The sequence below is a fragment of the Choloepus didactylus genome, chromosome 8 (assembly GCF_015220235.1).
Source record: "Choloepus didactylus isolate mChoDid1 chromosome 8, mChoDid1.pri, whole genome shotgun sequence".
Taxonomy (NCBI): domain Eukaryota; kingdom Metazoa; phylum Chordata; class Mammalia; order Pilosa; family Megalonychidae; genus Choloepus; species Choloepus didactylus.
Window position 1 is genome coordinate 121,028,886 of NC_051314.1, and position 26,254 is coordinate 121,055,139.

At 37.5% G+C, this 26,254-nt stretch overlaps 1 protein-coding gene and 2 pseudogenes across 1 annotated transcript in view; 1 reads left to right on the forward strand and 2 right to left on the reverse strand.

Moving 5' to 3' along the window:
* LRP6 (LDL receptor related protein 6) overlaps positions 1 to 26,254 on the forward strand; it is a 219,998-nt gene that overhangs the window by 55,365 nt on the left and 138,379 nt on the right. The gene's annotated exons all lie outside the window — the stretch shown is intronic.
* LOC119541608 lies at positions 1,556 to 5,290 on the reverse strand (annotated as a pseudogene).
* On the reverse strand, positions 16,258 to 16,399 carry LOC119541512 (annotated as a pseudogene).

A 26,254-nucleotide genomic window follows, 5' to 3' on the forward strand; every position in this document is an offset into this window, starting at 1 on the left:
CAAAGGTACCCAGTGTTCTTTTTCACTTCAATTGCTCTTTTTCACTCTAATTATTATTCTTGTTATTTTTGTGTGTGTGCTAATGAAGGTGTCAGGGATTGATTTAGGTGATGAATGTACAACTATGTAATGGTACTGTGAACAATCGAAAAGTACTATTTGTTTTGTATGACTGCGTGGTATGTGAATATATCTCAATAAAATGAAGATTTAAAAAAAAAAAGAAATGGAGGGAGCAGTAATGTTAAAAATAATTCACAAAATGCATAACTGCAATTATTTTCTTAAGAGGACTTGACTCATGGAAGAAGAACTTTAACTGCTATTGTAAAAAACATCTGTATGAAGTAGAAATTGGTTTCTATAACATTAGTACAGAATACATTCTAGAAACTGGAGGTAACAGGATGTAAAATTCAGGCAGCAGTTTAATAGAGCAGTCCCAGTTAGTTAGGCTGAGGCCAACATCTAATGAGAAAGAAAGGCTTGTCTGTGGGGAATTTTGAATGATATCTGGTGTTCTGGTTTGCTAATGCTGCCAGAATGCAAAACATTAGAAATTGATTGGCTTTTATAAAGGGGGTTTATTTGGTTACAAGATTATATCCTTAAGGCCATGAAGTGTCCAGGGTAAAAGTCATCAGCAATTGGGTACCTTCACTGGAGGATGGCCAGTGGCATCCAGAAAACCTTTGTTAGCTGGGAAGGCACATGGCTAGTGTCTGCTCCAAGTTCTGGTTTCAAAATGGCTCTCTCCCAGGATGTTCCTCTCTAGGCTGCAGTTCCTCAAAAATGTCACTCTTTGTTGCTCTTGGGGCGTTTTTCCCCTCTTAGCTTCTCTGGAGCAAAAGTCTGCTTTCAGCGGCAGTCTTCAGACTGTCTCGGATCTGCAGCTCCTGTGCTTCCTTCAAAGTGTCCCTCTTGTTTGTAGCTCCTCTTCAAAATGTCACTCTCAGCTGCACTCAGTTCCTTCTGTTTGTCAGCTCATTTATATGGCTCCAGTGATTTAATTTAGACCAACCCCGAATGGGTCGGGTAACAGCTCCATGGAAATTATCCAATCAGAATCATCACCCACAGTTGGGTGGGATGTATTTGCATCCAAACAACCTAATCTAAATGTTCCAACTTAATCCCCACTAATATGTCTGCCCCACAAGATTGCATCAAAGAATTTGGCTTTTTCTGGGGGACATAATACATTCAAACCGGCACACCTAGATAAATATTATACTGTACATAAACCAAATTGAATTTTTTTCACAGGTGTTGTTATATACAGTAACAGTTTTTTTCCTACACACACTTCAATTTCACATCCAGAGTGGCATAAAATACCTAAGCACAGAAGAGAGCATTCATGCAAGATATCTAAATCCTTGAAATAATAATGCATACAACAATTCAATGTGATTATACTCTTGATAACAACTAGGGCTTCCTGCAACTGGAAGGTGGTGGTTATGGAAAGCATGGCCCCCGGTATCAAGATCTAGAAAGCAGCTACCACCTTCTTCTGTGTCTTTTCTCTTTTCATTTGTTTCCTTCATTTTTCTTAATCAACTCTGATGTTGCTGATCTTATTAAGGTTGGTAAAAACAAGGTCATAATCATTGAATATAGCACTCTAGCAATCAGGACATTTAAAAACTTCAGTCTTCTGAGGTGAAGAACATGCTGTGTGACATTTAGAACTCTGATTTACAAACAAGGTGTTCACATATTTTCTGGCTTGAATACTTGCACAGCTTTCCTGAACAAGTCATCATAGGAGGTCTGACTTAAATTTGTTTCAAAGTTAACATAAGAAAATTCTGGTGCTGGAATGGTGTGAATAGTCCAGTAATTTCCATCCAATTTCATTCCTTTCATCGAATACCCACAAGGTAAAACAGCTTGGCAGAACCTGGTATCAGGTTACAAATTCCACTAGAGCTGGTCTGTAAATGCTGGGTCAGTCTTACTCGTAGGAATTTCTGGAGTTTGATTTGGCTGATTGATTACCTGACTTTCTGAGAAATGCAGAGTATGTAAGTATGCGATATGCTGCACCATATGGGAAAATTGTATTAAAAAACTCTGTTTCTTCCTGGAAATTCTGGTGTAGGTACCCTTGCCAGTATGCTAAAGCTGCTGTTAAGCAGAACACCAGAAATGGATCGGCTTTTATAAAGGGGATTTATTTAGGTTACATATTTATGATTCTAAGGTCATAAAAGCATCCAAACTAAAGTATCAGCAAGAGGATACCTTCACTGAAGAATGGCCGATGGTGTCCGGAACACCTTTGTCAGCTGCGAAGGCATGTGCTTGGTGTCTGCTGGTCCTTTGCTCCTGGGTTGTGTTTCAAAATGGCTTTCTCCAAAACGTCTTTGGGCTTCTGTCATAGCTCCTCTCTCTCAGCTCCTGTGTGTCCTTGCTTCTTTCTCCCAGGGTGTTTCTGTCTAATTGTCTCGGGTCCTCTCTTGACTTCTCTGGGGCAAACTCTGGGCTTTCATCTCTTAGCTTAGCATTTCTGTCCCTCTCTCCAAGCATCTCTAAGCATCTCCAAGCATTTCTAAGCATCTCTGTCAGCTCCGGCTCCTGTCTCTCTTCCTGAGTGTTTAAAGGACCCAGGTGATCTAATTAAGACCCACCTTGAATGGTCAGGGCTACACCTCCATGGAAATAATCTAATCAAAAGGTCTCACAGGTGAGTCACATCTCCTTGGATGCAACCTAATCAAAAAGTCCTACCCTAATCAAAAGATTGTCTTTCCCTAGAAGATTGCATTAAAGAACATGGCTTTTCTGGGGACATAATAGATCCAGTCTGGCACACTTGGTGAGAAGGCGTCTTGAAATTCTTACAAGAATTAAAGAAGCTTGGAATTGAGTAAAACCCACTGTAATGCCTAGCAAACTTCAACAGGGAAACTGGTTGCTTTTAGTAAGAGGGTGGTACCACATCTTCAAAATGAAACATCTCTTGGAGACAAACATTCTACTTTCAATGAGTACATAAGCTTCCTGCTTGTCAGTTTTTGTCACACACATGACTGAACATTGCACATCCTTTAAAAATATGCCCCACTCATATATTGGGATGGTGCAGTGATCCCCAGATCCATAGTTTGCATCAGACTGCTGCTGGGAGAACCAAATCTGTAGCTTTGATTTCTCGGCCCCTTTGGAAAAATGTGGAGCTTCTGTATTACTGTGAGACTAGTGAACACCAACAACTGTAGAAAATCAACTAAATTAAATCTTTTTTCCTGCTGCTACAGATTTTTCTAGCTGTGTTACTAAAGTTCAGTTTCCTTTTTTTTTTTTTTTGCTGTAAATTTATGTTAAATATTTTTAAAAAAGGATTAATATAAAGTTTCCTGGCTTTTTTTTTTTTTTTTTTTTTTTTAAGCAAAAGAGGAACATGTGTCTGTTGGAAATAAGAGGCAGATAACAGTTCAGTCTCTTGTAGTCTGCAGCTTCTCTGTTACAGACAAGTAGAGTGAGTGCTAGCTATTGTCGCCAGCCATATTGTGTAAGTTCAAACTAGCTTTCTTTTGGTTAGTTTTTGCCTGATAGTTGTCCTGTATGTGTTTGTGTGTTTTTAACTTTCATTACATTTTTTAGGTGTTTCTCTTTTAAGTAGCATATACAGCTGGTTAAAAAAAATGTAGTGATAATTTGCTACTGAAACATTTAGTCCATTTGTTCTTATTATAATTGCCAATATATTTGGTTTCATTTCTTCCATCTTATTTTGTGCTTTCTGTTCATCCTCTCCATTTCTGTTTTTCTTTCCATTCTTGACTTCTTTTTGTATTGATTGTATTAAATCATTCAGTTTTTTCCCTCTGTTAGTGTGAAAATTACACACTGTTATTTTTTTGAAAGTTACCCTAAGAATTTTTTTAAACATTTTTTATTGTGAAACATAGCATATAAAGAAAAGTGATATCTTTCAAAGTACAATTCAACGAGTAGTTATAGAGCAAAGTTCAAAAAGAATGTTATGGGTTGCAGTTCCACCATTTCAGTTATATTCTTCTACCCGTTCAAATACTCTAGGGGCTAAAAGAAAAAATTTATTTTATATGAAGATTCAGTGCTCGTAATCCTTTGTTAAACCCTAACTTGTCTCTTGCTACTCCTCCCTCTCGTTTGATCACTGTCTTAATCGTCAGGGATATCTGGGCAGTGACCACCCTAGCTTATTGATATTGAAAAGGGGTGGCAACATTATGGGAAAAGGGGATACATCTGGTTGATATTCTTGAAGATGCTGTTGCCTCTGGTTTTTGAGATTTACCTGGCAAAGGAACTTTCGGGAGGATTTATGTTTCTGAGCAATAAACTTAGTGAGTGAAACTTCTATAGTCTCAGATAGGGGCCTGGGTATTCTTAAGGGTTTTGGGGACTACTGTGACTTGGGCTTATCATGCTGTGGCTATTTGGCATATCTAGCTGAAGCTTGCATAGGAGTAACCTCCAGAACAGCCTCTTGACTATATGTGAAATCTCTTAGCCACTGAAACCTTATTTTCTTGCCTTTCTTTTCCCCCTTTTGATCGAAAAGGCATTCTCAACCTCTTAGTGCCAGGGTCAGGCTCATTACCAGAATCTGTGTCCCATGTCACCAAGGAAACTCACTCACCTGGGGGTCCTGTCCCAGTCTGGGGGGAGGGAGATGAATTTATTTGCAGACTTGGGCTTAAAGAGAGAAAGTCCACATTTTAGCAACAAAGGAGAGAGGATCTCTGGAGGCATATTTATAGATGGGCTTAGCCTCCCCTTTACAACCATAAGTTTCACAAGAGCAAGCCTCAAGATTGAGAACTTGACTAATAAAGAAGGGATTCCTAAGTTCACATAGGATATGTTAGTCCACAATAATTCACCCATATCTCACATTATCATTACTTAGTTGTACAATCCTCATCACTCTCCGTTTTTAAAAATTCTCATGGCCTCAAACACCTCGTAGTTCTTTTCAGCCCTTAATCATTGGTCCCTAGTATTTGTGGGATACCAGTAAGGTATTCCTATTAATTATAGTCTCTAGTATGCAATAGGTGGATTTTTCCCATCTAACAGTGTCCTACCTTAGAAGTATGTCATGCAAGCACCTATCTTTATTTGTAGTGCTGATCTGTGGGATACATGCCCTTAAACAACCCATTTCAATCCTGTTTGCCTTCATTGGCGCTCTGAAACTTATAATACCATTAACAAACAGTCATCACCCCTATACATTCCCGTACCTTTAAATTCACCCTCATTAACATACCTGAACATACTGGGTTATCATTCGCCCTTCATTAGCTTCTATCTGTCTCTAGGTCCCCTATTTTTCTACATTTTAAGACATTGATTTTACCTTGTTCAGGGAGTTCATAGTAGTGGTAACATACAATATCTCTCCTTTTGTGTCTTATTTCACTCAGCTTTATGTCTTCAAAGTTCATCCATGTTGCCTTATGTTTCAGAAACTTGTTCCTTCCTACTGCTACACAGTGTTCCGTTGTATGTATATACCACATTTTGTTTATCCACTTGTCTGCTGAAGGACACTTGGATTGCTTCCATCTCTTGGCAGTTGTGAAGAATGCTTCTCTGAACAGCAGTGTACAAATGTCTTCATGTCAGTGCTTTCAGATCTTCCGGGTATATACCGAGAAGTGGAATTGCTGGATCGTAGGGTAATTCAATATCTAGTTTCCTGAGAACCCGCCAAACTGTCTTCCACAGTGACTGTACCATTATACATTCCCACCAGCAATGAATAAGAGTTCCAGTTTCTCCACATCCTCTCCAGCATTTGTTGATTCCTGTTTGTTTAATGGCAGCCATTCCTGTTGATGTGAGGTGGTATTTCATTGTGGTTTTGATTTGCATTTCCCTAATAGCTAACTGAAGATGAACATTTTTTTCATGTGCTTTTTAGCCATTTTGTTTTCTCTTCAGAAAAATGCTTTTTCATATCTTTTGCCTATTTTAAAATTGGGCTGTTTATACTATTGTTGAGTTGTAGGATTTCTTCATATATGCGGGATATCAGTCTCTTATCAGATATATGGTTTCCAATTATTTTCTCCCATTGAATTGGTTGCCTCTTCACCTTCTTGATGAAAGTCTTTTGAGACCCAGAAGCTTTTGATTTTGAGGAGCTCCCATTTATCTAGTTTTTCTTTTAGTGCTTGTTCTTGGGGTGTAAGGTCTAAGAAGATGCCTCTAATTACTATTTTTTGGAAATGTTTCCCCATCTTCTAAGAGTTTTATTGTGCTGTTGCTTATATCGAGGTCTTTGATCCACTTTGAGTTAATTTTTATATAGGGTGTGAGGTGTGGGGGTCCTCTTTCATTCTTTTGGATGTGGCTATCCAGTTCTCCCAGCCCCATTTGTTGAAAAGACTGTTCTGTCCTGGTTCAGTGGGTGTGCCAGTTTGAATGTATTATGTCCGCCAGGAAAAGCCATATTCTTTGATGCAATCTTGTGGGGCAGATGTTTTAGTGCTGATAAGATTGGAATCCTTTGAGTGTTTCCATGGCGATGCACCCCACCCAACTGTGGGTGATGACTCTGTTTGGATAATTTATGTGGAGGTGTTCCCCCACCCATTCAGGGTGGGTCTAAATTAAATCACTGGAGCCATATAAATGAGCTGACAAACAGAAGGAACTGAGTGCAGCTGAGAGTGACATTTTGAAGAGGAGCTACAGCCAAGAGGAACACTTTGAAGGATGCACAGAAGCTGAGAGATTAGCTACGGATGAGAGACTGTTTGAAGACGGCTGTTGAAAGCTGACTTTTACTCTGGAGACGCTAAGAGAGGACAAATGCCCCAAGAGCAACTGAGAGTAACATTTTTGATGAACTGCAGCCTAGAGAGGAATGTCCTAGGAGAAAGCCATTTTGAAACCATAACTTTGGAGCAGACACCAGCCATGTGCCTTACCAGCTAACAGGTTTTCCGGACACCATTAGCCATCCTCCAGTGAAGGTACCCAATTGCTGATGTGTTACCTTAGACACTTTATGGCCTTAAGACTGTAACTGTTTCACCAAATAAATCCCCTTTTTATAAAGGCCAGTCCACCTCCGGTGTTTTGCATTCTGGCAGCATTAGCAGACTAGAGCAGTGGGTTTGGTGCCCTTATTAAAAAATCAGTCACCCATGGATCTGGTGGTCTGTTTCCTAACTCTCAATTTGATTCCATTGATCAATATGTATATCTCTGTGAAATATAATGCTATTTTGACCACTGTGGCTTTATAGGAGGCTTCACAGTTTGGAAATGTAAGTTTTCCCACTTCGTTCTTCTTTTTTAGAATGTTTTTTGTAATTCAAGTCCCTTTTCCCTTCCAAGTAAATTTGATAACTAGCTTTTTCCTTGTCTGCAAAGTGTAGGTTGTTGGAATTTTGATATTGGAATTGCATTGAATCTGTAGATTAGTTTAGGTAGAATTGACATCTTAACAATGTTTAGCCTTCCTATCCATGAACATGGAATACCTTTCCACCTCTTTAGTTCCCCTGTGATTATTTTTAGTAACATTTGTGATTTTCTGAGTTGAGGTCTTTTATATCCTTGGTTAAATTTATTCCTAGGTACTTGATTTTTTTAGTTACTATTGTGAGTGGAATTTTTCTTCTTTTGATTGACTCTTCAGTTAGGTCATTACTACTTGTGCCGGTTTGGGTGTATTATGTCCCCCAAAATGCCATGTTCTTTGATGCCATCGTGTGGGGGCAGATTTATTAGTGTTGATTATGTTGTAATCATTTGATTGTGTGTTTCCATGGAGACGTGACTCAGTCTACTGTGGGTGAGACCTTTGATTGGATAGTTTCCATGGAGGTGTTACCCCACCTATTCAGGGTGGGACTTAATTGAATCACTGGAGTCCTCTAAAAAAGTTCACAAGCAGAAGGAGGTGCTGCAGTCAAGAGAGACACTTTGAAGAGCGCACAGTTGCTGAGGGTGGAGCTGGAACACAACCTTGGATCAGCATACACCAGCCACATGCTTTCCCAGCTAACAGAGGTTTTCCGGATGCCATTGGCCTTTCTTCAGTGAAGGTATTCTTGTGTCAGTGCCTTCATTTGGATGTTCTCATGCCTTCAGACTTTAACTTTGTAACCAAATAAACCCCCTTTATAAAAGCCAATCCATTTCTAGTATTTTACATAACAGCACCATTAGCAAACTGGAACACTAGTGTATAGGAACATTACTGACTTATTTGCTTTAATCTTGTATCCCACCACTCTGCTTAATTTGTTTATTAGCTCAGGTAGCTTTGTCATCGATTTCTCAGGATTTTCCAAATATGGGATCATATCATCTGCAAAAAATGACAGTTTACTTCTTCTTTTCCAATTTGGGTATCTTTTATTTCTTAGTCTTGATGAATTGCTCTGGCTACAATTTATGGCACAGTGTTGAATAATAGAGGTGACAGTGGGCATCCTTGTCTCATTCATGATCTTAGGGCGAAGGCTTTCATTCTCTCACCATTGAGTTCTATGCTGGATGTCGTTTCTCGTATGTGCCCTTTACCATATTGAGGAAGTTTCCTTCAATTCCTTCCTTTTAAAGTGTTTTTATCAAAAAGGAATGCTGAATTTTGTCAAATGCTTTTTCAGTGTCCATTGAGATGATCATTTGATTTCTCCCTTTTGATTTGTTAATGCATTATATTACATTGATTTTCTTATGTTAAACCACCCTTGCATGCCAGGGATGAACCCCACTTGGTTGTTGTGTATAATTCTTTCAGTGCCTCTGGATTCAATTTGCAAGTATTATGTTGAGAATTTTTGCATCTATATTCATTAGGGAAATTGGCCTATGGTTTTCGTTTTTTGTAGTACCTTTATTTGGTTTTGGTATTAGAGTGATAATTAGCTTCATAAAATGAGTTAGGTAGTGTTTGTTTTTTTTTTCAATTTTTTGAAAGAGTTTTAGCAGAAATGCTGTCAGTTCTTTTTCGAAAGTTTGATGAAATCCCCCTGTGAAGCCATCTGGTCCTGGGCTTTTTTTTTAATTCAATTTTATTGAGATATATTCACATACCATGCAGTCATACAAAGCATACAACCAGTTCACAGTAGCATTATATAGTTGTGCGTTCATCACCAAAATTAATTTTTGAACATTTTCATTACCACATACACAAAAGTAATAAGAATAAAATTTAAAGTGAAAAAGAGCAGTTAAAGTAAGAAAGAACACTGGGTGCCTTTTTTTTTTTTTTTTGTCCCCATTTTTCTGCTCATCCATCCATACACTGGACAAAGGGGAGTATGATCCACATGGCTTTCCCAATCACATTGTCACCCCTCATAAGCTACAATGTTATACAATTGTCTTGAAGATTCAAGGGTTCTGGGTTTAGTTTGACAGTTTCAGATATTTACTCCTAGCTATTCCAATTCATTAGAACTAAAAAGGGTTATCTATATTGTGCATAACAGTGCCCACCAGAGTGACCTCTCAGCTCCTTTTGGAATCTCTCAGCTACTGAAGCTTATTTCATTTCCTTTCACATCCCCCTTTTTGGTCAAGAAGATGTTCTCCATCCCACGATGCCGGGTCTAGATTCCTCCCCGGGAGTCATATTCCACGTTGCCAGGGAGATTGACTCCCCTGGGTGTCAGATCCCATGTAGGGGTGAGGGCAGTGATTTCACCTGCCAAGTTGGCTTAGCTAGAGAGAGAGAGCCACATCTGAGCACAAAGAGGCATTCAGGGGGAGACTCTTAGGTACAATTATAAGCAGGCCTAGCCTCTCCTTTGCAGTAAGTCTTCCCAAGGGCAAGTCCCATGATAGAGGGCCTGGGCTTTTATTTATAGGTAAATTTTTGATGACTGGTTGGATCTCTTTGCTTGTTTGTTGAGGTCTTCTGTTTCTTCTTGGGTCAGTTTTGGTTGTTCATGTTTTTACAGGAAATTGTTCATTTCCTCTAAGTTGTCTAGCTTCTTGGCATGCGGTTGTTCGTTGTATCCTCTTATGTTATGTTTTATTTCTTTGGGATCCATAGTAATTATCCTGCTCTCATTTTGTATCCTTTTTATTTGGGTCTTGTCTCTTTTTGACTTTGTCAGTCTAGCTAAGGGTCTGTCAATCTTGTTGATCTTCTCAAAGAACCAACTTTTGGTTTTATTTATTCTCTTTATTTTTTTGTTCTCCAGCCCATTCATTTCTGCTTTAATCTGTTTTTTTCTTTTCTCCTTCTTGCTTTACGGAGATGCCTTACATATAGTCTTTGTAGTTGTTAATCTACAGTTTGTTTTATCTGCTGACTCCTGAGTATAGTGTTTTGTCTCCTTGTGTTTTGCAATTATTTGCAATTTTTTGTGTGTGTGTGTGTTGCTTGTCCTGGTTTGAATCTATTTTGTCCTCCACAAAAGCCATGTTCTTTTTTTTTTTGGGGGGGGGGGGATTGTTCAGATACCATACAATTATCCAAAGATCCAAAGTGTATAATCAGTTGCCCCTGGTACCCTCTTACAGCTGTGCATCCATCACCACACTTAATTTTTGTTCAATTTTTAGAACCTCGTCATTACTCCAGGCAAGAAATAAAGTGAAAGATGGGGAAAAAAAAAAAGGAAAAGAAAAGGAAACTCGAATCCTCCCATATCCCTAACTAACCACCCTTAATTACTGACTCGTAGTGTTGGTATAGTACATTTGCTACTGTTTATGAAAGAATGTTGAAATACTACCAACTGTAGTATGTAGTTTGCAATAGGTATATATTTCTTCCCTATATGTCCCTGTATTAACTTCTAGTTGTATTGTCATACATTTGTTCTGGTTCATGGAAGAGTTTTCTAATATTTGTATAGTTAATCATGGATATTGCCCACCATAGGATACAGTTTTATACATACCCATCTTTTGACCTCCAACTTTCCTTCTGGTGACATATATGACTCTGAGCTTCCCGTTTTCACCTCATTCATATGCCATTCGGCACTGTTAGTTATTCTCACATCTTGCTACCTACACTTCTGTTTATTTCCAAACATTTAAGTTCGTCCTAGTTGAACATTCTGCTCATAGTAAGCAACCACTCCCCATTCTTAAGCCTCATCCTATATCTTGGTACCTTATGTTTCATGTCTATGAGTTTACATATTATAATTAGTTCTTATCAGTGAGACCCTGCAATATTTGTCCATATGTGTCTGGCTTATTTCACTCAGTATATTGCCCTTGAGGTTTTGACATCAACCCATTTTTTTTTAAGATGGTTTTGTTCACACCCCATACATTCCATCCTAAGTAAACGATCAATGGTTCTCTGTATGGTCACGTATTTATGTGTTCACCACCTTCACCACTATATATATAAGGTCATCTACATTTCTTCCACAAGGCAGGAGGGAGCATGAAAGAAGGTAGAGAGGGAAAAGAAAGAGGAAAAAAATGACAGTTAGGAAGTAGCAAAAGGAAAAGTAATCTTAAATCAAAGTAGGGTAAAGAGTCAGACAACACCACCAATGTCAAAGTGTCTATCATGCCTCCCCTATCCCCCCTTCTTATCTGCGTTTACCTTGGTATATCACCTTTGTTACATTAAAGGAAGCATAATACAATGATTCTGTTAGTTACAGTCTCTAGTTTATATTGATTGCATCCCTCCCCCAATGCCTCCCCATTTTTAACACCTTGCAAGGTTGACATTTTCTTGTTCCCCTCGTAAAAGAACATATTTGTACATTTTATCACAATTGTTGAACACTCTAGATTTCACCAAGTTACACAGTCCCATTCTTTATCTTTCCTCCTTTCTTCTGGTGTCTCACATGCTCCCAATCTTCCTTTCTCAACCGTATACATAACTGTCTTTGTTCAGTGTACATTGCGGGCTACCATCTCCCAAAATTGTATTCTGAACCACATACTCCCATCTTCTCCTGTGACTCTGCAGTGCTCCCTTTAGTAATTCCTGTAGGGCAGGTGTCTTGTTCACAAAGTCTTTCATTATCTGTTTGTCAGAAAATATTTTGAGCTCTCCCTCATATTGGAAGGACAGCTTTGTTGGATATAGGATTCTTGGTTGGAGGTTTTTCTCTTTCAGTATCTTAAATATATCACACCACTTCCTCCTTGCCTCCATGGTTTCTCCTGAGAGATCCGTACATAGTCTTATTAAGCTTCCTTTGTATGTGATGGATTGCTTTTCTCTTGCTGCTTTCAGGATTCTCTTTTTGTCTTTGACATTTGATAATCTGATTATTAAGTGTCTTGGCGTAGGCCTATTCAGATCTCTTCTGTTTGGAGTACGCTGCACTTCTTGGATCTGTAATTTTATGTCTTTCATAAGAGATGGGAAATTTTCATTGATTATTTCCTCTATTACTGCCTCTACCCCTTTTCCCTTCTCTTCTCCTTCTGGGATACCAGTGATACGTAGATTCTTGTACTTTGTTTCATCTTTAAGTTCCCGGAGATGTTGCTCATATTTTTTCATTCTTTTCTCCATCTGCTCCTTTGCGTGTAGGCTTTCAGGTGTTTTGTTCTCCAGTTCTTGAGTGTTTTCTTCTGCCTCTTGATGTCTGCTGTTGTATATTTCCATTGTGTCTTTCATCTCTTGTGTTGTGCCTTTCATTTCCAATGATTCTACTAGTTGTTTTTTTGAACTTTCAATTTCTGCTGTATATATGCCCAGTGTTTTCTTTACAGCCTCTATCTCTTTTGTGAAATATTCTCTAAAGTTTTTGAATTGATTTAGCATTAGTTGTTTAAATTCCTGTATCTCAGTTGAAGTGTATGTTTGTTCCTTTGACTGGGTCATAGCTTCATTTTTGTTAGTATAGGTTGTAGTTTTCTGTTGTCTAGTCATTTGACCTCTTAGGCCACCCCAGTCAGGTTTTCCCAGAGGAGAACAGGTTCAGGTCACAGAAGGAGGAAATATTCAGTATCTGGTTCCCTTGATGGTTTTTCTTAGAGGATTAATACACCTGTGCTTTTCTGTTTGGCAGGTGCAGTCTGTCACTGCTTGTGTAAGGGGGTGTGGCCTGTGGCTCTCCTCCCCCAGGCTTTGGGGTCTGGTTCTGGAAAGGTGGGCGGTAAAGCTGGGCCTCTGCCTGTCCTTTGGGAAGCTATGCCCCCTCCAAAGAGGGGGTTCTTTGTTTCTCTGATTCTGCTAATCAGAGTGTTTTGATTTTAAAATAGCTGAGTCTGTCTTTACTGCAAAGTGCTGTGGGCTGAAAGCGGCTGCAGTTTTCTCCACAGAGAGCAAAAGGGACAGAAAAACTCCCAGGTTTGCCCGTCAGCCTCTTGTCTTCTCGTCCTTAGACAGATATGTCCCTCGACTCTCCCAAGGTCAGTTTGTCCCAAAAGCCTCTGTCTGCTTGTTGAGGATTCACTGTCTATTTAGCAGTTAACATTAAAATCCCAGATGGAGCTGGGCTGTGGTACGCTAACTTGTTTGGAGAGTGCTGTTCTCTAGCACCGCGCGGCTTCTGTGAGGGAGGGGCTCTCAGCTCTCGGCTCTCAGCGCGGGTCCGCAGTTTTACTTACAGATTTTATGCTGCCGTCTCGGGCATTCCTCCCCATTCAGGTTGGTGGATGATGAGTGGACAGTCACGTTTGTCTCCCCGCAGTTATTCCTGGTTATTTACTAGTTTTTTGGTCATTTATGAATTGTTCCCGGGGGGACTAACAGTCTTCCACTTCTCTCTATGCCGTCATCTTTTCTCTCCCCAAAAGCCATGTTCTTTTAATCCAATCTTATACAGACTTATTATGGGTGAGACCTTTTAATTAGATTATTCACGTGGAGGTGTGACCCTGCCCATTCAAGGTGAGTCTTGATTAGTTTACTGGAATCGTTAAGAGAGCTCAGGGACTGACAGAGACTCAGATGTTGGGAGATGAAGACAGAAGGACGTTTGTAGATGCTAAGCTAAGAAATGACGCCCACAGTTTGCCCCGGAGAAGCTAAGAGAGTACCCCCAGATACTTAGAGAGAAATTCCCAGGAGAACAAGAAGGATGCAGAGAAGCTAAGAGATGGAAGCCCAGAGACATTTTGGAGAAAGTCATTTTGAAACCAGAACCTGGAAGCAAAGGACCAGCAGATGCCAGCCACATGCCTTCCCAGCTGACAGGGGTGTTCCAGACACTATCGTCCTTTCTTCAGTGAAGGTATCCTCTTGGTGATACCTTAGTTTGGACACATTCATGGCATTAGAACTGTAAATTTGTAACCCAATAAATCCCCTTTATAAATGACAACCTATTTCTGGTATTTTGCATAATCACAGCTTTAGCAAACTGGAACATTGTCCTTTGGAATGTATTTCTGTGGGGCTGATTTTTTTTTTTTTTTTTTTCCTTTGGAGACTTGGGTTTAACTTATGTTTTTCTAGAGATGATCTGCATTTAGTTTTTGCAGGTGCCTGGAAGGCACCACCAGTTCTGGACTGTTGCTGGTACGGGTAAGTATTCCTATCATTTTCTCTCTGTCTCTGTCTCTGTCTCTGTCTCTGTCTCTGTCTCTCTCTCTCTCTCTCTATCTCTGAGTTTTCCTTTAATTTATTCACTGAGAGTGTTTGTGTTTTGAGGTTTCTGGCTTTAGTGTTATTCTTCCATCTAAGGTAACCCCTGTGTAGGTTACATATACCATCTCCTTCTCCCCTACATGAGGCCTGATGAAACTGAAGTTTTAGGCCATTAGGTAGGGATTGAGAGATTCACTTAGTGTTAGATTAACTCTGATATTTTCTTTCTTGTCCTTTCTGTGCTTAAAGTATTTTCCTTAATTTGTATGAGCTCAGACATGCACTTAAAGGTATTATTTTTATTTTTTATTTGGCACTTTTGGGTGCTACATTAGAAAGGCTTTTCTGGGCTTGTAGTCTGCCATATTGTCAAAAGCAGAGCCATTTATGCACCCAAATATTTAATATCTTTATTTTTTTAAAAATGATTTCTTAGGTTGCCATGTTTCCTATCCTGAAAAGAGTTAAATATTTGTGACTTGCTATCTCTATCCTGTTTATTATTTTTTTTGGGTAGGGAGAGGGTAGGCAGTTTTTAAACTATTTCATACATACAGAAAGATACAAAGAACAACATAATGAATGATGTTATTCCCGCTTCATAGGCTAAGCAACAGAATATTACTAGTACAGTTTCCTCCTCCATGTACTGATTGCCTTCTTTCTTGCACCATACATCATATTTAAATCTTTTAATTTTGGGGGGTGGGGGATGTGAAGTAGGTTAAGACTAAAGACTCCCTCCTCCCCATCCCATCCCACCTCTGCCAGTAATTTTCCAAATTTATGCTAGATTTTTAATTTAATAAATTTTTGTGAGTTGGATTAGGAATTGATTCCTGGTCTGATCACATTTTTTTTTTATTTCAGCTTCTGGAAAACTTTTTTTCCCTATAGATTTTGGATATTCAGATGATTTTGCCCTTTTTCTCTTCTACCTGTTTACTTCCTCTGGTAGATTAATGGATGCCTCCTCAAGAACATTGTTCATCACTTTAATATTTATGTAGGACTAACTGACAAATTAGTATGTCACTCATTGCTTTAAATTGTTTTACAAACTAAACCTTTGACAGAGTAAGCCTATTTAAAATAATTCTTTGACTTATCTCCTTTCCTAGTTGGCAATTAAATTTTAAATGTTCGCTTAATTCTCAACATATGTTTTTGATGCTGCCTTTTTTTAGTTTTAAATAAGTTTCTGCTATATTTTTTCTTTAATTATTCTTTGATCTGTTTGACCCAGAGATTAATTAGTTGGTAGCTTATTCTTGCCTCCTGACCCTAGATAGTTTAGCTTTTTTTTTTCCCTAGATATTAATATTAATTACTTTGAAACAACATAATTTAGTACCAAATGCTTAATAGGCACTCATTGTAATTGTGAAATTAGCATTTTTATGTGATCAGCTATTCAAAATTCATCAATTTTTCTTTTGGAAACAGATAGTAGAAATCACAAAGAATAAAAAAGAGACTCCTAACTAAAGGTCATGTTTACTAATTTAACACCGTAATTCCAGTCTTAGAATCTCCCTAGCAGCTGGAAGAGAGAAGGGAAGAGTTGAAGACATTGGGAAAGTAAGTGTAGTTCTTAACTTGTGACCTCAATTTTGCTCTAAGGCAAGTTAGGGTCTGTTAACGAAGAAAATTGCTGAGGCTGGAGATTAAAACAAAAGCTTTTGGTTCAGATGGTAAAGGAGGCCACAAGGATAGTAGAATCAGTGTATCCAGAAGGCAGCTGGAGTCGGGCCTCAGGTACTAGGGCTTTTCTTTTTGGCATTCAAGTCCTTTTTGATCTTCAATTTTTTGGGCCAGGTTTGTTGTATCATAGGTCTGAGCCACATACATTCCAACCACTTTGCCAAAAGTAAATCCAAGCAGGAACTGGAGCATGATGTCAATATGGACGGTTAGGAGGGCTGGAAGGACGGTTGCATCTCAGATCCCCCTACCCCACCCCATTAGTTTTAACATTAGTACTATTATCAGGAGACTGAAGTGCTTCTACATGGTATTTTTGCTTTGGCTCTTGGAGTTGCAGGCAGAAACTGATTAATTCTGTCAACGAATTTTAATAACTTTCCCCTTTTCTTGCAGGTGTTGAGGGGTGGTGCATGTTGGTCTGCTTGGGTCTCTGAGTAAGATTGCAGACTTTTCTCTGTTGTTTGTGTAGGTTTGAAAACAGAAGATTATAAGTGATGGCTTTTATTTTCAGGTGTGTTTAAAAACTTGGAAACACAGACTAGTTGTCCCTTGTGAAAACTCATAATTATGAATTGCTTTTTGCATAATGCAGTTTTGTTTAAGGAGTTTTTCAGTATTGAGCTCTTACTTGATCTACTTTTGGAAGAAACAAAAATTTCATATTTTCAAAAATATTATTTTATGGTGTTTTTTTAAACTTGTATTTAGCATAGTCCTGGGTAGCATCAATCAACTAGTGTCAAAGAAACACAAGGTCAAAATAACTTTTGATATCAGAAATATTTGTATGAGAATTCCTTGGCAGCCTAACATATTCTCGTTTATCCAATCTTTTGAAACTTAAAAATCAAATACAGAACTTGGTAAAAATATTTATTATAGCCTTCTTTTTATTTGTAAGCTTATAAATAAAATGAGACTCTGTGTGTAATATATTGAATTAGCAAATTTAAACCTTTGATTGAGAGTTTCCACTTTGCACAGAGAATTGTATACCCAAAACTTGAAAAGGTATAAGAGAAATTTTAAAATTCATTTTTATCCTCATAGATCTCTGTATTTTTACTGTAGCAAACATTAAGCAGTAATTGTAAATTTTAAAATTCTCAGTTTGTAAGGCTTTTGAAGGAAATATGGAACACTGTTGTGTGGAAAGCACTTTTTTTTTTTTTTTTTAAAGTGCTTTGCTTCCTTAAGTGGTCTTCCACAGTGTAAAGACTCAGCACCACCTGGGGCTAATGATTAGCTAATATTTAGGGTCAACTGGTATTTATGAGGCAAGCCTATTAACACCACCTGTACAAGAACAGAGTGGTTTGGATAAACAGGTGTTTGGGAAAGTCTGATTCCTTTTTGTTGGTGCTAAACACTGACAGAGAATGCATTAGAATTCCTTGGGGAGTTTATAAAAAATATTGATGCTTGAGTCCCAGCCCAGACCAAGTAAATTAAAATCTTTGGATACCTTTCTCACTTTATCAATTGTTGTCAATTGATCAAAAGTTTCTGCTCTGAGTACTTGATGGTGCTGGTGTGTGTGTGTGTGTGTGTCTGTGTGTGTCAGGGAGGGTGAGGTTCACGATCTTAAGAAATATTGTGCCCAAGCTAATTGTTAAATATCTATACAGTTCTAGTGTCTGAATATTCAAGAACCATTTTTTACATTGTTGCTTGTATATTGATGATTATTGGGTTTTGACATTATGATGTTGTGGATGAAGCAAACAATTCCTTTGGTATTTCTTTATTTTACATGCCATTGTTTCATTACTTACGGTATCATATACATCAAATTTTATTGTTGAGCTGGCTTTTCTGTCTGTCATAAATTGTTCCCTTATCAATGTATCAGTTTTTATCGAGATAATGTTTTGGATATGTGTGCAGAAAGAAGGTTCAGAATGTGATGTGGCTGACACTTTCCTGCCAGTGTTTCTCATGAATGAAGACATTGGGTAGTAGTGAGAGGGGTCACAGTAGATTGTGGGCAGAGCTGTGAGACTTTTGAAACAGCCATTTGTAAGATGTTAGGAGGGTCTAGAAGGTGAGGCTTTGTTGGTAGAAGGGTTGAAGTGACTGTCAAAACTTTGTGTTAATATGCTTTGGAATGGCCTTTTGATATAAGAATGCATTTTAGTGCTCATAGTTTTAAGTAATAGAAATCCTTCTAAATAATTTAAACAGAAAAGAGTTTTTAAAAAAGGATATTGTGTTATTGACTGACTCTCTTAAATGGTTTAAGAATCAGGCTGGAATCTACACCAAGGAACAATGCTACTAATCATACCACAGAGCTGGACCATTGAAGGTACCACTGTTCAGTGGCATGGTTACCACAGTTTGCAAATCTCATTGATATGAGACAATAGATACTCCTAAACTTGCTGCCAGTGCTCCCTTTTAAAATTGCTTGAGGAAGAATTAATTAATACAAAATGGATTGAACTAACCATTGCCCTTGCCCCTACATCACCAGAATGGATTGCTTGTGGACCTTTATTCTTTTTCTTTTCTTTTTTCAAAATTAGGCTCCTAATTACCAGGGAGATTTGGAAAGCAAGAACTTGATGGTTTCAGCTTCTTTAGTTTCAGGAAGTGGTTCTTCCTCCCCACCGCTCCAGTGCAAAGTATATATGACAGAACATTTTGTGAGTGAATAGTTAATGGAATTTGATTTTACAGAGTCAAAGAATGAATGAGGTATGATGATGGATATAAAAGGGGAGTACAGTTATAGAAACATGAATTGTATAAAACAGGAGTAATCTATTGTGGCCCTTTCATTTTATTAAAATTTTAAGGAAATACTTCAAACATAACAATACCTGGTGCCTCCTTTTGGTAGATAACCCAAATGCCTTAAGTGACTAGACCAAAGTTAGACAGATAGGAGGAGATCTGTGTTAAATCAAGTATTTCTATTAGTTATTTTATACTGTCTTTATACACTTAAATTTAATATTTAGCTGGGAGAGATGAGCATACCTATGCAACAATCACAAAACAGCCCAAGGAGGCACATAAGCAAAAGGGTTAGAAAAAGTTAAGCATCCAAGTGCTTAATGAATGAATTAAATAAAGAATTGAAGTAGAGTTGGACAAGGAAGGTTTCATGACAGTAATTAGTTTTGAGCAGACATGTAGGCTTTGGATTGAGGAAAAGAAAAGGCATTTCCAAAGGAAGAAAAAAATATTTATTGAGATAATAAAGAAGTTGTATGTGGAGGCCAGAAATTGATTGGAGGAGAGGATTCATTTATTGATGTCTTGTTGATTTTGGGCTGACCATGTGTTAGTGGTCCTTAAATATACTGTTATAGAGTTTGAATTTGGCTTCTCTGGGCAGGAGAGGGAGTTTTTATAGTGTTTTGATTTTTTTTTTCCATTTTTAAACTTGATATTTAATTCACATGCTCTAAAATTCAACTTTTAACAGTGTACAATTTATTGGACTTTAGTAGTTTCACAAAGTGTTGCAACTCTCACCACTAATTTCGGAATATTTTTCATTCCCCTGAAAAGAAACCCTGCTCAGAAACTCTACCCGTTAGCAATCATTTCCTACTCTTCCTTTCCCTGTCCTTGGCAGCCACTCATCTACTTTGTCACAATGGATTTGCCTATTCTGGACATTTCATGTAAGAGGAATCATAAAACTTGTGGCCGTTTATATCAGCTTCTTTCAACATAATGTTTTCAAGGCTCATTCATGTTGTAGCATGTATCAGTACGTCATTCCTTTTTTACAGCTGAATAATATTCCATTGTATATCTGTACTGCATTGTGTATATCTGTTCATGGACACGTGGATTGGTTCTGCCTTTTGGCTGTTGTGACTAATGCTGCTATGAACCTTGGTGTACAGGTATCTGTTTGAATCCCTGTTTTTAATTCTTTTGGTTATATACCTGGAAGTGGAATTGCTGGGTCATATGGTGGTTTTATGCCTAACTTTTTGAGGAACAGCTAAACTGTTTTTCACAGCAGCTGCATCATTTTACATTCCTACCAACAATGTAAAGGGTTCCAATTTATTCTCATCCTTGCCAACATTTATATCTTCTTTGGAGAAACGGATATTCAAGTCTTTTTGGAGATTAAGTCATGTCCCTCACCAAGGGTGTGTTCATGTCCCAACTACTGGTTCTGTGGTTGTGAACTTTTGAAGATGTTATTAGCTAAGGTGTGCCCAAACTGGACAAGGTGGGCTTTAATCCAATATGGCTGAAGTCCTTATAAGCAAAAGGAAATTGGACATGGAAAGAGAAGCCATGCGGAGCAGCCAGAGCTGGAAGTCAATGGAACCTGGAGGAGAAAAGGGAGGATGCCGCCATATGCATTACCATGTGACAGCAGAGCCAAGATGAAGGATTGCCAGCAGCTAGCCCCAGAATGCCATGATCTTCCAGGAAAAATCTATTCCCATTGTTGAAGCCAACCCATTATATGATATTTGTTTTAGCAACTGGGACATGATAACAAAGTCCTTTGCCTGTTTTAAAATCTTTGTTTTTGAGTTATAGGAGTTCTTCATATGTTCTGGATTTTAAACCCTTATCAGATATATGACTTTGCAGCTATTTTCTTCCATTCTGTAGGATGTCCATGAATATGGGATGTCTTTCCATTTGTTTAGGTCTTTAATTTCTTTCAGCAATGTTTTGCAGTTTTCAGTGTACAAGTTGTTCACCTCCTTCATTATATTAGTACTAATTTATTCTTTTAAATGCCATTGTAAATAGAGTTGTTTCCTTAATTTCCATTTTGGATTATTCATTGCTGGTGTATAGAAATACAGCTAATTTTTCCGTGTTAATCGTGTACACTGCAACTTTGCTTTTGTTTATTAGCTTTAGTAGCTTTCTTGTGGATTCTTTAGGATTCTCTACATATATGATCATTTCCTCAATGAATAGAGATAGTTTTACTTTTTCTTACCTAATTGCTCCAGCTAGAAATTCCAGTAGAATGTTCACTAGTAGTGGTGAAAAAAGCCAGGCATCCTTGATTTGTTTTTGACCTTAGGGAAGTTTTCAGTCTTTTACCATTGAGTATGATGTTAGCTGTGTGTTTTCACAAATGCCCCTTAACATGTTGAGAAAATTCCCTTTTGTTCCTAATGTTTTTATCAAGAAATTTTTTGGCTTTTTTCGGATGCCTTTTCAACACAAATTGAGATGAGTGTTTGTTTTTCCCTTTATTCTGTTAGTGTGGTATATTACTTTGACAGATTTTCCTATGTTGAACTACCCTTGCTTTCCTGTGTTTAAATCCCAGTGGGTCATGGTGTATAATGATTTTAATATGCTTTGGGGGAACTCTTCCTAACCCATTCTGTGAAGCTAATGTTACTCTGATACCAAAGTCAGATTAAGGCATCACAAGAAAAAAACAACTGCAGACCCTAATTCGCCTTATGAATATGAATGCAAAAACCCTCAACAAGATAATAGCAAATGGAATCTAACAGCATGTATTTTTTAAACTTTATTTATCAAAAAATTAAACAATAAAAACCACATTTCAAACAAAACAAAACAAAGGAATAAGAAAAACAAATAAACTAAAATAACTACATTGCTTCCAACATGATCCTACCATACCCCAAGAAAATTAACAAACCATAACCAAAGGAATAAGAAAAACAACCTAAATTAACATTGCTTCCAGCATATTCCTACCTACTCCCCCAAAATTAACAAACATAGTCGTTCCTGAGCCTTCCCATAACATTACGTTTACCCCCCATAACTTACCTGTTATTACTAGATTATCGTTCCACCTTCACTAGTTGCTGTCTACCGTTTGGTCCCCTACATTCGACAATATAAAATATTTATTTTACATTTTTCACAGAGTTCACATTAGTGGTAACATACAGTATCTTTCTTTTTGTGCCCCAAAAGCATGTTAAGCTCATAGGAGGGAGTAGCTGACACTGCCTTGGCAAGCTGGGAAGAGCTACAGAAATGAAGTGACCTTTGAGTTAGCTTTTTAAAAATAGTCTCTTGTTTCTTATTCATGTTTTAAGCAGCTTTATTAAGATATAATTTATGTGCCTATATGTGTGTGTGTGTGTAATTATATAGCTTAATGGGTTTTGATAAATGTGTGTGCCTTTGTTACCACTACCCAATAAAACGTTTCGTGACCTTGATCCAGAAAGTTGCCTTACCACTTCAAATCCACACTCCCACCCCAGCAACCACCCATCTGATTTCTATCTCTATAGTTTTGTTTTGTTGATTCTAGAACTTCATATGATGGGGTCTTATGTTAGATATTGTTGTGTCTGGGTTTTTTTGCTCAACATAATTTTAAAAATTCACCTTTGTGTGTAGTAGTAGTTTGTTGTTTTGTGTTGCTAAGTAGTATTCCAGTGTATGAATATGTAGAGTTTGTTGATCCTCCTCTTATTGGTGAATGTTTGAATTGTTTCCAGTAGTTTGTTTTTTGTTTTTTTTTGTTTTTTGGCTGTTGCATATAAAGCTTCTCTGAACTTCCTTGCACAAATCTCTATGCGGACATTACTTTTTATTTCCCTTGGGGAAGTACGTACGTTTCCATCTATTATTGTTGAATTGCCTATTTCTCCCTTCAATTCTGTCAGTTTTTGCTTCATTTGTAATTGGTCCTTGTTACCAGGTGCATGCTTGTTTATAATTGTTTCTGATAATTTGAGTCTTTTATTATTATATAATTTTCTTCTTTGTCTTTAGTAACATTTTTGGGGTGTTAAATTCTATTTTCTCTGATATTAGTATAGTCACTCAACCTCTAATATAGTCATTATTGTATAGTATATCTTTTCCACTCTCTTTACCTTCAGTTTATTTGTATTTTGGATTGTGAGGTGTGTCTCTTATAGACAGCATATAGTTGAATATATATATATTTTTTTAATCCAGGCTGACAATCTCTGCTTTTTGATTGGAGTCTTTAGTCCATTTTTATGTTAATGTTATTATTGACTTGAGAATATTTACCCTGGCTATTTTGATACTTATTTTCCGTAATGTCTTAATGTCTTTTTGTTCATCTGTTCCAAGTAGATATTTTCTAGTGTATCATTTTAATGACTTTCCATTTTTAACTATAATTTGAGTGATTCCCTAGTATTTGTTGTAGGGATTATATCATGCATGCTAGTTTATTACAGTGTACTTCAGGTTATTACTAACTTAATTCCAAATAAATACAGTAAAATTTCCCCAATATTGATTGATTCTTTTCTCTTTCCTTTTGCTTGCTATCTGTGTCTGTCTATCTATTTATCTATCTTGTTTCTATATATTGTGAAACTGCTAAGACTCTTATAATAATGCTTTAACAGTTGTACATCTTTGAACAAAACTATGACAATAACTGAGAAAATGTTTTTATAGAGTCTTTTATATTGACATATAGTTTTGCCATCTCTGATACTCTTTAGTCCTTCTCATGGCTTGGAATTAATTTCTACTGTAATTTCCTTGCTCCAGTGTAGCTTCCCTCCCTTCCCCTTGCTTTGTGCCCTTATTCTCATTTATATTACACCTTTATATGTTATAAGACCAATAGTATGATTATATAATTAGGCTGTGCAATTGCCTGAATTCATTAAGAGGAGAGAAAAAATATATTTATAGTGTTTTTATTATTACCTACATAATTATCTTTTTGTTTGCTCTTTGTTTCTTTGTGTGGAAATAATTAACATATTATTATATGTTATAATTAACATATAACATTATATGTTTATAATTAACATATAACATATCACTCCCTTTCAGCCTGGGGAAATTTCTTGTGTGGCCAACAAATTCTGTCACACTTTGTTAGTCTGGGAAAATGTATTTCACCTTCATTTTTTATGCAATTCTATTGAAATATATTCCCATACATAAAATCATCCAAAGTGTACAGTCAGTTGTTTATAGTATCATATAGATGTGCATTTATCACCACAATCAATTTTTTGGACATTTTCATTACTCCAAGAAATAAAAATAAGAATAAAAATAAAAGTAAAAAAGAACACCCAAAACATCTCATATTCCTTTTCCCCACCTATTATTCATTTACTTTTTGTCCCCCTTTTTTTCTACTCATCCATACCCCGGATAAAGGCAGTGTGGGCCACAAGGTTTTCACAGTCACACAATCATCCCATATAAGTTATACGATTGTCTTCAAGAATCAAGGATATGGATTGTAGTTCAGCAGTTTCAGGTGTTTCTTTCTAGCTATTCTAATACCCTAAAAACATAAAAGGGATATCTGTATAATGCATAAGAATAACCTCCAGAAGGACCTCTCAACTCCATTTGAAATCTCTCAGCCACTGAAACTATTTTGTTTCATTTCTCTTCCCCATTTTGGACAAGATGGTTATCTTAATCCCACGTTGCCAGGTCCACGCTTAACCCTGGGGGTCATAGCCCATGTTGCCAGGGAGATTTACACCTTTGGGAGTCATATCCCACGTAGGAGGGAGGGTAGTGAGTTTACCTGCAGTGTTGGCTTAGGGAGAAAGGCCACATCTGAGCAAGGAAAGAGGTTCTCTGGGGGTGACTCTTAGGTACAATCATAAGTAGGCTTAGCCTCTCCTTTGCAGTAACAAGCTTCATAGGGGCAAGCCCCAAGATCAAGGGATTGGCCTACTACATTGGTTGTCTCCAATGTTTGTGAGAATATAAGGAATTCCCCAGGTGGGGAAGTTTAATATTTCCAATTTTTCCCAAGTCCCTCCGGGGGGCTTTGGAAATACTTTTTATTCTCTGCCCAGATTACTCTGGGATGTATTAGGGTTTCATGCTAACCTGTTCAAGCCAACCAGATTTCACCCCCTGTTCAAGATTCTATGTAATTATGGTGCTTGAGTAAACTGACCATACAAGTTACATTATATAGCATGCTACAGAAAATAGAGATTTTCCACCAAATAAATATCTCTTCCTTTGGTCTCACACAGAAGTTGAAGTTTTAAAACCCAATCCGTATCATCCATTTCCCTGTAGTCTGATTTACCTTAGTCCTAGCCAAGTCCATTTTGTTCATATCTGTAATTAAAGTCTGATCTCTTTTTCAGCTTCTTTAACATTTGCTGTATGGGGTAATGCTGATATTCATAGCTGCCAAACTCTGGCTCTGAGTCTCAGGTGTCACATATATCCCTGAAGTTCCAGGGACCAACCATGTTATACACAAACAGCTCATCATCTCAGAATTTAGAAATAACCATTATAACTCATGAATAAATATGACTGCTATAATAGCTTACAATCTTGGAACCTTTACCTTAAGCTTTCCCCTGGTAACCTATGCTCTCAGATTCAATTCTCAGAGTTTACACATTATAGTTAGTTCATATTAATGAGGCGTTATAGTGTTTGTCTTTTCAGTTCTGGCCTATTTCACTTAGCACTGTCCTCAAGGTCTGCTCACCTGGTTGCATACTTCACAACTTTATTTCTTCTTGCCACCACTCAATATTCCATTGTATGTATACACAATTCCATTTATCAGTAGATGTACCCTTATGTCATCTCCATCTATTACGAATCATGAATACTGCCTCTGTAAACACCAGTGTGCAATGTCCATTCATGTCCCTGCTCTCAGTTCTTCCAAGTATATACCCAATATGCAGGACCATATGGCAACCCCATAGTTAGCTTCCTCTGGAGCAACCACATTGCCCTTCAGACGGACTACACCATTCTACTTCCCTGTCAGCTGTGCATAGGAACATCTCTCTCTCCACATTTCCTTCAGCACTTGAATCCCTCTGTTTTATTTTTTAAATGTATGTACCCCATACATTACACCATATAATCCATTCTAAGTAAACAGTCGGTGACTCCCAGTATGATCACGTAATTATGCATTCACTACCACAATCTATATGAGTACATTTCCATTTCTTCCACAAAGAAAGAGGAAAAGGAGGAAAAAAAATGAAGAATAAAAATATAAAAGAAGAAAAATAAAAATAAAACACAATGAAAAGGTCAGATACCACCACCACCAAGAACCCCATATCACTCCCTTATATCCCCCCC